Below are 11,014 nucleotides of genomic sequence, written 5' to 3'. Positions count from 1 at the left end.
ATATATTCATGTATATGTATACATACATACATATATATAATGAAAATAATAATTAAATAAAGGATCTCAGGCAATAAATTAAAACACCTGCCTACTACCATCCATCTTCATCCCTTTGTTCATATCTAACACTAAAACACCTAAATAGCTGGAAGCACATCATCTCAAAAGATAAGCATGTTTTTTTTGTTTTGTTTTTTGGTTTTTTTTTTTATTCAGACGGAGTCTCGCTCTGTCGCCCAGGCTGGAGTGCAGTGGCCGGATCTCAGCTCACTGCAAGCTCCACCTCCCGGGTTTATGCCATTCTCCTGCCTCAGCCTCCCGAGTAGCTGGGACTACAGGCACCCGCCACCTCGCCCGGCTGGTTTTTTGTATTTTTTTTAGTAGAGACGGGGTTTCACCGTGTTAGCCAGGATGGTCTCGATCCCCTGACCTCATGATCGGCCTGTCTCGGCCTCCCAAAGTGCTGGGATTACAGGCTTGAGCCACCTCGCCCGGTCAGCATGGTTTTTTCAAATGAATGGCTGTAGCCTTATGAAAAGCTGCCTTGCTATCTGGTTTTCTTATTTTGAGGGGAAAGGATGGAGGTTTCTCTTCTGCACCCACAGGCCACTGGGGATACTGCCCCAGCCCAGCCTCCCATCCTGCACTGGAGCCTCTCAGCCCTCCTGCGTGGGTAGCACAGTGTTGAGAAGAGGAAGGAGCAGTTTGTCTGGCTTCTTCACAGGCCCGCAACTGGCGTGTATAGTGGCCGAGAAGGCGAGGCCGAGGTGGGGCTGGGGAAGCTAGCCGGGGCGAGATCATGGAGCACCTTGAGGTGCATCTGGGGGGCACTGAGAAAGCATGGAGAGCTGTCCTCCCAACCGCCAGCATCTTAGTAGAAAATATTGAAACATACAGAAAACATGAAGAGTTTTATACTATTTTCATTTTAGAGACATTATTTTGCTTGAAATATAACAGCTACTGAGTGCTGCTGAGGTCTTAGCACGTGCTGGGTTCCATTCTTAGCATGTAACATGTATTGGCCTATTTGATCCTCCTACATATAATCCTATAGTATTGGTTGTTGGAGTGGTTGATCATGACCTGAATGGCCACAACATGTTTGGGGAACTATCTGTGTTGTGAGTTCCACTCCCTAATACATGTCACAACTGAATGTCCCAGGTTCCCTTGTGGCTAGGACACAGCATGAGACCCAGGCTTTCCAAACATATGCCCCAGGCAATACTTCCATACACAAGGAATAACATGGGATGCTGGGTATGAGCAGAATTCAAATTCAGGAATAGAGGGAAGTGTTGCCCTTTGACCCATACAATAGGGGATCCCTTTCCCTGGACCCCGTGCCTTAGAGGGCCCCACTCTGTTCCTCTACAAACTGCTAGCCCCCTATGGAATGAGGATTGTCTGAGGCTGTATGAGTTTCTATTTGTTACACAGCAGTGCAAACTAACACAGTCCCACAGGCCTAAATTAAGGCATCAGTGGGCCGAGTTCTTGTCTGGAGACTCTGGGGAAAATTGACTTCCAAGCTCCTTTTTTTTTTTTTTTTTGAGACAGAGTCTTGCTGTGTTGCCCAGGCTGGACTGCAGTGGCATGATCTTGGCTCACAGCAACTTCTGCCTTGTGGGTTCAAGCAATTCTCCTGTCTCAGCCTCCCAAGTAGCTGGGATTATAGGCACCTGTCATCATGCCCGGCTAATACTTGGGAGCCTGGGGCTGGAGAATCGCTTGAACCTGGGAGGCAGACATCGCAGTGAACTGAGATCACACCATTGCACTCCAGCTTGGGCAACAAGAGCAAAACTCGGTCTAAATAAATAAATAAATAAATAAATCCCCCGCCAGGCATGGTGGCTCATACCTATAATCCCAGCACTTTGGGAGGCCAAGGCGGGTGGATCACTTGAGGTCCTGAGTTTGAGACCAGCCTGACCAACATGGTGAAATCCCATCTCTACTAAAAAAAAAAAAAATACAAAAATTAGCCAGGCGTACTGGTAGGCACCTATAATCCCAGCTACTCGGAGGCTGAGGCAGAAAAATCACTTGACCCCGGGAGGCAGAAGTTGCTGAGATTGCCCCACTGCACTCCACCCTGGGTGATGAGAGCAAAACTTCGTCTCAAAACAATAAAAAATAAATAAAAATATTGAGACAATTTAAAAAATTTAAAAAGCGGGGGGCTGGGTGCAGTGGCTCATGCCTGTAACCCCAGCACTTTGGGAGGCTGAGGCAGCTGGATCACTTGAGGTCAGGAGTTCAAGATCAGCCTGGCTAACATGGTGAAACCTTGTCTCTACTAAAAATACAAAAATTAGCCAGGCGTGGTGGTGGGTGCATGTAATCCCAGCTACTCGGGCGCCTGAGGCAGAAGAATCACTGGAACCTGGGAGGCGGAGGTTGCAGTAAGCTGAGATCATACCGCTGCACTCCAGCCTGGGCAGCACAGCGAGACTCTGTCTCAAAAACAAAAAATCTCTTTATTCAGCCAGCTGCAGGGGTTCACCCCTGTAATCCCAGCACTTTGGGAGGCTGAGATGGGAGGACTGCTTGAACCCAGGAGTTTGAGGCCAGTTGAGACCAGCTGAGCAACAAAGTGAGATTCCATCTCTAAAAAAAAAAAAAAAATGGCATGGTGATGCAGGCCTGTAGTTCCAACTACTGGGGAGACTGAGGTTGGAGGATCACTTGATCCTGGGAGGTTGAGGCTGCAGTGAGCCATGTTTGTGCCACTGAACTCCAGCCTAGGCAACAGAGTGAGACCCTATCTCAAAAAAAATCTCTTTTTTTCTATATTTTTTCTCAACTTTATTGAGGTATAACTTAGATGTCATAAAACCACCCAATTTAAATACACATTTCAATGACTTTTAGTAAATTTACCAAGTTGTGCAACCATCACCATGATCCAGTTTTAGAACATTTCATCAGCCCAGTAAGAGCCCTCATACCCATCAACAGTCACTCCGCGCTCCCACTCTCTCCCCATGGTTGCTCAACCCAGGCAACCATGAATCTACTCTATGCCTCTGTAGATGTGTTTTTCCTGGACAATCTTTCTTCTTAAACTCAGCAGAGTAAATTCTGTTGTTTAAAACTAGAAACCCTGTCCAATAGAATACTAATATCCTCTTTTTTGGGAGACGGAGTCTCACTCAATCACCCAGGTTGGAGTGGAATGGCACAATCTCAGCTCACTGCAACCTCTGCTTCCTGGGTTCAAACAATTCTCCTACCTCAGCTTCCTAAGTAGCTGGGATTACAAGCGTGCGTGACCACGCCCAGCTAATTTTTGTAGTTTTAGTAGAGATGGGGTCTTACCACGTTGGCCAAACCGGTCTCGAACTCCTGACTTCAAATGATCCACCTGCCTCGGCCTCCCAAAGTGCTGGGATTACAGGCATGAGCCACCACGCCCGGCCCTAATATACTCTTATTACAGAAGAAGAAACAATGACTCAGAAAGGTTAAGTCACTTGTCCAAGATCTTATAGCCGGTAAGTGGTAGAGCTGAGATTGAACCTAAGCATCTCACACCATAGTCCATGCTCTCATTAAAGTATGCAGTGTAGGCCAGGAGTGATGGCTCACACACATAATCTCAGCACTTTGGGAGGCTGAGGCGGGTGGATCACGAGGTCAGGAGTTCAAGACCAACCTGGCCAAGATGGTGAAACCCCGTTTCTACTAAAAACTACAAAAATTAGCTAAGCATGGTGGCAGGTGCCTGTAATCCCAGCTACTTGGGAGGCTGAGGCAGGAGAATCACTTGAACCCAGGCAGCAGAGGTTGCGGTGAACTGAGATCTTGCCACTGCACTCCAGCCTGGGTGACAGAGTAAGACTCTGTTTCAAGAAAAAAAAAGTATGCAGTGTGCAGTATAGAGAGTGGAGGGGACAGGGTGAGACTGGAGGAAAGGAGACCATTTAGGAGACTATTGGGTTGTCCAGATAGGAAAGCTGATGGTGACCTGGACTGAGGAGGTAGTAGAGGCAGAGGAGAGAAGTAGATGACTTTGAGCAATATTACAAAGGTAAAACAGTAGGATTTGGCAACTGAATGGGTGAGGGGGAAAGAGGGAGAGAATGAGTCAAGGAGTGTGCCATGTTTCTGGCTTGGACAACTGACGGATGCTGGAATAACTTGCTGGGATAGGAAATGCAGGAGAAAGGGCCAATTTGGGGTGGAAGATGAGGTCAGAACTGAAGGCATTGAGTTTGAGGTGTCCATGGAACATACACATGTAGATGTTGAATAGGTGGTTGGATATATGAATCTGGAGCTGAGATGTAGGTTTCTTTTTTTTTTGAGGCAGTTTCTCACTCTGTCACCAGGCTGTAGTCCAGTCATGCGATCTTGGCTCACTGTCTGCCTCCCGGGCTCAAGTGATTCTCCTGCCTCAGCCTCCCCAGTAGCTGGGATTATAGGCGCCCACCACCACACCCAGCTAATTTTTGTAATTTTAGTAGAGATGGGGTTTCACCATGTTGGGCAGGCTGGTCTCGAACTCCTGGCCTCAGGTGATCCTCCCACCTCAGCCTCCCAAAGTGCTGGGATTTCAGGCGTGAACCACTGCACCCAGCCTGAGTTGTAGGTTTCTATATCACCAGCATATAGATGTGAACTAGAACCATGGAAGAAGCTGCAACTCACCAGCAAGATAAGAAGTAGATGAGAAAGCAAGAGGGCCGAGAACTGACCCCAGAGAAGTGCTAACCTTTAAAGGGTGGGAGTGCCGAAACTCAAAGGATTCTGAGAAGGCGTAGCCACAGAGATCCAATGAAAGTCAGGCAAAGGGGGATTCCTGCAAGCTCAGGGAAGGAGGTGAGGGAGGTGGGGCATTGTCACAGTGTCAACTGGTGCTGAGAGTTCCAGGAAGATCAGGTCTGAGGTGTGTCTATTGGATTTAGTGACAGTGACGTTGTTGTTTACTTGGCTTTAGAGAAGGGATGGGGGTGGGAGCCAGACTGGAGTGGGCGGAGGAGTGAATGGAGATGCAGAAATGGATATGATGACTCACTCTTTCAGGGGACTTGGCTATAAAGAAGAGAGGCATAGAGTGGTGGTAGGAGAATGTGGGGTTGAAGGAGGGTATTTTGGAGACAGAGTTTCACTCTTGTTGCCCAGGCTGGAGTGTAATGGGGTGATCTCGGCTCACCGCAACCTCTGCCTCTGAGGTTTAAGCGATTCTCCTGCCTCAGCCTTCTGAGTAGCTGGGAATACAGGCATGCGCCACCATGCCTGGCTAATTTTGTATTTTTAGTAGAGAAATGATGTTTAAGTGCAGATGGAAAGGGGACAGGAGAGAAAGGGAAGTTGATGTGGTAAATGAAAATGATCTTCATCATCTTCCTCACCATCACCAGCAGCAACCACAAGGAAAGCGTGTTCTGCTCTGGGACTGCCCTGTTACTCTTCTTCCTGAGAAAATGAGCTAAAATCTATCCCCTTGTAACTTTCATCTTTGGTTAAAGTTTTGCCTTGTGTCCCTCTTCAAATGGCTGTACACTGCTACTATGTCTTTCCTCTTCTTCAAACTCACAGCCACCATCCTACAGGCCATGTGCTCCCAGCCTGGTGACCAGACCCTCAACTGTCTCAGCCAAGTTCACATGACTGCCCTCTTGTTTGTCAAGCCCCTCTTAAGAGGTGGTGTGCACACTCTTTCTTTGGTGATGGAAGCATGAAATGGTTCAAGCATTTATGATTTGGGAAAATGAACTCAGAAAGAAAATGTGCACAACCTTTGACCCAGAAGTCCTACAGACTTAATGCCTTACGTGTGAGAAGAAGCTTGTGCAGGGATTCCTGGCAACATGAATGTGGGGTGGACACACAGTGAGCACAGTTGTTAGGAGCACAGCCTGAGTTCATTCTCCCTGAGATCAGGAACAGGACAAGGACGCCCGCTTTCACCGCTGCTGTTCAACATGGTACTGGAAGTTCTAGCCAGAGCAATTAGGCAAGAAAAGCAATAAAAGGCATCCAGATGGCAAAGAATGAAGTCAAACTATCTTTAGTCACAGATGGCACAATCCCATATATGGAGAATCCCGAAAAATTCACAAGAAAACTATTGGATAGAGCTTATTACTAATTCAGTAGAGTTGCAAGGAACAAGATCAACACACAAAAATTAATTTTGTGTGTGTGTGTGTGTGTGTGTGTTTGTTTTTTACACCATCAAGGAACATTTGAAAAGGAAATTGGAAAAATAATTCCATTTACCATAGCATTTAAGAGAGCTGAAGCTGTGGAGCCAGATGGCTGTGTTCAGAGCTGGTGCTGCCGTTTACCATGTGGCCTTGGACAAGCTTCTTGCTTCATTCATGCCACAGTTTGTTCAGCTATTAGGTGGAGGTAATACTAGCAGCTTCTTTATACAGTTGGTTTTTGTTTTCGTTTTTTTGGTGGGGAAGAGTAAGGATTGCAAAAGTTAATATATGTCAGCAAAATAGACTTAGAAGAGTGGTTGGCACATGGTAAGGACTATATTAGGGTTACCAAAAATGTTTATAATTGGGAAAATAGAACAAAAGTTCCAGTTAAATATTTATCCCAGAGACTGGCTGGCAAATTATCACAATGTACCTCTCAGCTTGAGCCATATGGAACTGCCTGTATTCTATAGCTATGGCCTACAAAATGGGCAGTTCTTTCTTTCTTTCTTTTTTGGAGACAGAGTCTCACTCTGTTGCCCAGGCTAAAGTGCAGTGCAGTGGCGTGATCTCAGCTCACTGCACCCTCTGCCTTCTAGGTTCAAGTGATTATGCTGCCTCAGCCTCCCAAGTAACTGGGATTACAGGCATGCACCACCATGACTGGATAATTTTTGCATTTTTAGTAGAGATGGGGTTTCCGCCATGTTGGCCAGCCTGGTCTTGAACTCCTGGCCTCAAGTCATCTGCCTGCCTTGGCATCCCAAAGTGCTGAGATTACAGGCGTGAGGCACCATGACCTGCCAAAATGGGCAGTTTCATATATTCAATCACTAGGATACTCTTTAGCCACTGAAAATGATTGTGTATCATAGATCTGTCTTTATCACAGATATATATTTACTGTCATAGAAAGAATTAATAATATATTATTGAGTAAAAAGAGCAAGTTACAAAACAGCCTGCAGCCTGGAGTGTGGCCACGTTTGTAACATCAGTATATCTATTTGTGTGTCTAGATGTGGACATAAAGAGATATCTAGAAGACACTCAAAAGTTTCAACAGTGATTGCCTGAGTGATTTGTGCTGGGATCTTATTTTTATTTATTTATTTTTTTTTGAGACAGAGTCTTGCTCTGTCACCCAGGCTGGAATTTGCAATGGCATGATATTGGCTCACTGCAATCCCCGTCTCATGGGTTCAAATGATTCTCCCACCTCAACCTCCCGAGTAGCTGGCATTATAGGCACCCACCACTGCTCCTGGTTAATTTTTGTATTTTTAGTAAAGACAGGGTTTCGCCATGTTGGGCAGGCTGGCCTCAAACTCCTGACCTCAAGTGATCCACCTGCCTTGGTCTCCCAAAGTGCTGGGATTACAGGCGTGAGTCACTGCGCCCAGCTGGGATCTTAATTTATACTTTTTCTTTTTAGCCCTTGATTTTTACCCTGTTAGACTGACTTTAGGAATCTAACCCCCAAAAGTGCAAAAGAATACATTAGTGTTGAAGCCACTAAGTTAGTGGTAATTTGTTACAGAAACTAATATAATTGGGTTTTAACTTGTCTTGGGGGTGCTAGCTCTCCCCCATTTTCTTCTCAGAGCATCTCTTGGGTCCTCAACCCTTGCTGAGCCCCCACTATGGCCTAGTGGACCAGCGATGGACTTGATTAGATTCTCCTCTTGGGATTTTAAATAAGAGAATCAGAGGCTGTGTGCTCAGCTTCTCTGTGCTGCACTGCAGGCACAATGCCTGGCGCCACTGTTCTTTAGGGGTCCATGAAGATGTCTGTTGGCCCTGGGTTAGTCATGAGCTAAGGGATATGAGGGCAGTTCACTTTGAAGGCTCAGCCCTTTGGTGTTACCTTTGCTCTGGAACCTCAGGAGCTGTAAGGGGCAGAGGAACTTTGCTGAAAGGCACATCCTCCCTGCAGAGCTTGAAGAACAATCTAACCATGCTGGCATGGGGCCCATCCCACCTGCGATGCCAGTGTAAGTGTGTGAAAGTCACTCATATTCGGCTGGGCGCTTTGGTTCATGCCTGTAATCCCAGCACTTTGGGAGGCCGAGATGGGCGGATCACGAGGTTGGGAGATCAAGACCATCCTGGCTAACACGGTGAAACCCCGTCGCTACTAAAAATACAAAAAATTAGCTCCTGTAGTCCCAGCTACTCGGGAGGCTGAAGCAGGAGAATGGCGTGAACCTGGAGGTGGAGCTTGCAGTGAGCTGAGATCGTGCCACTGCACTCCAGCCTGGGCGACACAGCAAGACTCTGTCTCAATAAAAAAAAAGAGAAAAGAAAAGAAAAAAGAAAGTCACTCATATTCACAGCATGTGGATTGGGACTCTGAAGACCGACTTTATGGTGGACACCTTCATCTCCATTTGGTGAGTCCAGTGCAAGCAGCCTGAGAGTTCCATGGGCTCAACCTCACCCTCCATCCTTATTTCCCTGCCACTCCAGGGCTCCTCCTGATCCAGACTTGCCTGTGAGTGAGCCTTGATGGATGTATTAGTCTATTCTCATGCTGCTAATAAAGGCATATCCGAAACTAGGTCATTTATAAAGAAAAGAGGTTTAATGGACTCACAGTTCCACAGGGCTGGGGAGGCCTCACAATCTTGGTGAAAAGCGAAAGGCACGTCTTACATGGTGGCGGGCAATGAGCGAATGAGAGCCAAGCAAAAGGGGAAACCTCTTATAAAACTATCAGATCTCATAAGACTTAGTCACTATCTCCCACCAGGTCCCTTCTACAACATGTGGGAATTATGGGAGCTACAATTCAACATGAGATTTGGGTGGGGACACAGCCAAACCATATCAATGACTTCTCTCCCATTAGTTCTCTTCTACCTCCCAGACTCTTTCCAGCTTTCCTCTTCTTCTTCTTTTTAAGAGACTGGAGTCTTACTGTGTTGCCCTGGCTGGTCTTGAACTCCTGGGCTCAAGGGATCCTCCCACCTCCACCTAATAAGTAGCTGCTACTATAGGCACGCACCACCACACCCCCGAAATGTACGCATCCTCCCCGACCCAGTAAAATCCTCAGCTTCTTCACACCCCTGTTTAGCTCTAGGCACCAGCAGCTTTGCCTTCTATAGAATGCATAAATTTATAGCCTCTTAGAGCAAAAAGGTCGTGGGGATTAGGGAGGCTGAGAGTTCTCTCTTCATTCAAGGATTAAACCTACCACCTGGAGGGGTGATAGGCTTGCCTTAGTCACCAAGCAAGGTCAGGAGAGTATTTCTGGGATGGTCATTAGCACTTTCTTTCCAAAGAGAGGACAGTACAAACTCATTTTCATGATCACAGTATTCCCCTCCTACAGGTAAAGTGTGCAAACTGGCTTTCATTCCCTCTTTTTTTTCTTTGATGCAGCACTGAAACTTTTTTTTTTTTTGAGATGGAGTCTGGCTCTGTTGCCCAGGCTGGAGTGCAGTGGTGCAATCTCAGCTCACTGCAATCTCTACCTCTCAGATTCAAACTATTTTCCTGCCTCAGCCTCCCAAGTAGCTGGGATTACAGGTGCATACCACCACCCCTGACTAATTTTTGTATTTTTAGTAGAGACAGGGTTTTACCATGTTGGCCAGGCTGGTCTTGAACTCCTGACCTCAAGTGATCAGCCCACCTCAGCCTCCTAAAGTGCTGAGATTACAGGAGTGAGCCACTGCGCCTGGCCTAAAAGATTTTAATTCTTAAAATTTACATGTTCATCATGACACAGAGACATGTTTTCTGTTTAGGAGAGGGCTGGATTCCATTAAGGCTGATGTGTCATATGTTGCACATTCTGGAATGAACATGAGAAATCAGAATTGAGCTTCCTAAATGGTGGGTCACAGTGACCTAGAGTTGTTCCAGGAGAACATTGCAACATCCAACATGAGAAAGTGTTTTATGTACCATGTATGTGTTGGGATGCTGGGCTGAAATGTATTATCAAGCATTATCGTATTTGTCTATGGAATTCTGAAACCACCTTTGCAAAATTGTGACTGAGACAATGAAAGAGATCTAACTTAACTGACTCCATCTTGCTCCTAACCTCCAAGCTGTCCTTGTTCATTCCTGGGCGTAGGCTGAACTAACTTTGGGAGAAAGTTAGTTTATAGTTTAAACAAAGATGGTAACAGCCCTTTCCCAAAGCAGACCTCCTTCTTGCCTGGGGACTAGATTGCCTTTGTAGAACTAATATTAGCCACAAGATTAAAAATTATGGTTTAGGAGTCATGCAACTGGAGGCTACAAGATTCTGACCCTCCCTAAACTGCTCCTAAGATCAGTGCCTGAGATATTTTGCAGACACTGCACTTGATGGATCAGCTCAATAAACTGACTCATCTGATCTTGTGGTCCCCTCCCAGGAACTGACTCAGCACAAGAAGAGAGCTTCGACTCCCTTTGATTTAATCTCTGACCAATCAGCACTCCTGGCACACTGGCTTACCCCAACCCACCAAGTTGTCCTTAAAAGTTCCATTCCTGAATGCTAGGGGAGACTGATTTGAGTAATAATAAAACTCGGGTCTCCCACACAGCTGGCTCTGTGTGAATTACTCTTCCTCTATTGTAATTCCCCTGTCTTGATGAATTGGCTCTGTCTAGGCAGCAGGCAAGGTGAACCCTTTGGGCAGTTACAATTCTATTTAATACCTCTCTCTCTGCCAGGCACGGTGGCTCACACCTGTAATCCCAACACTTTGGGAGGCTGAGGTGGGTGGATCACCTGAAGTCAGGAGTTTGAGATCAGCCTGGCCAGCATGGTGAAACCCTGTCTCTACTAAAAATACAAAGTTAGTTGGGTGTGGCAGTGCATGCCTGTAATACCAGCTACT

Source organism: Macaca thibetana, chromosome 11 (genome assembly GCF_024542745.1).
Source record: "Macaca thibetana thibetana isolate TM-01 chromosome 11, ASM2454274v1, whole genome shotgun sequence".
Lineage (NCBI taxonomy): Eukaryota > Metazoa > Chordata > Mammalia > Primates > Cercopithecidae > Macaca > Macaca thibetana.
The sequence above is the reverse complement of the archived record's forward strand: the minus strand, read 5'-3'. Positions refer to the sequence as shown.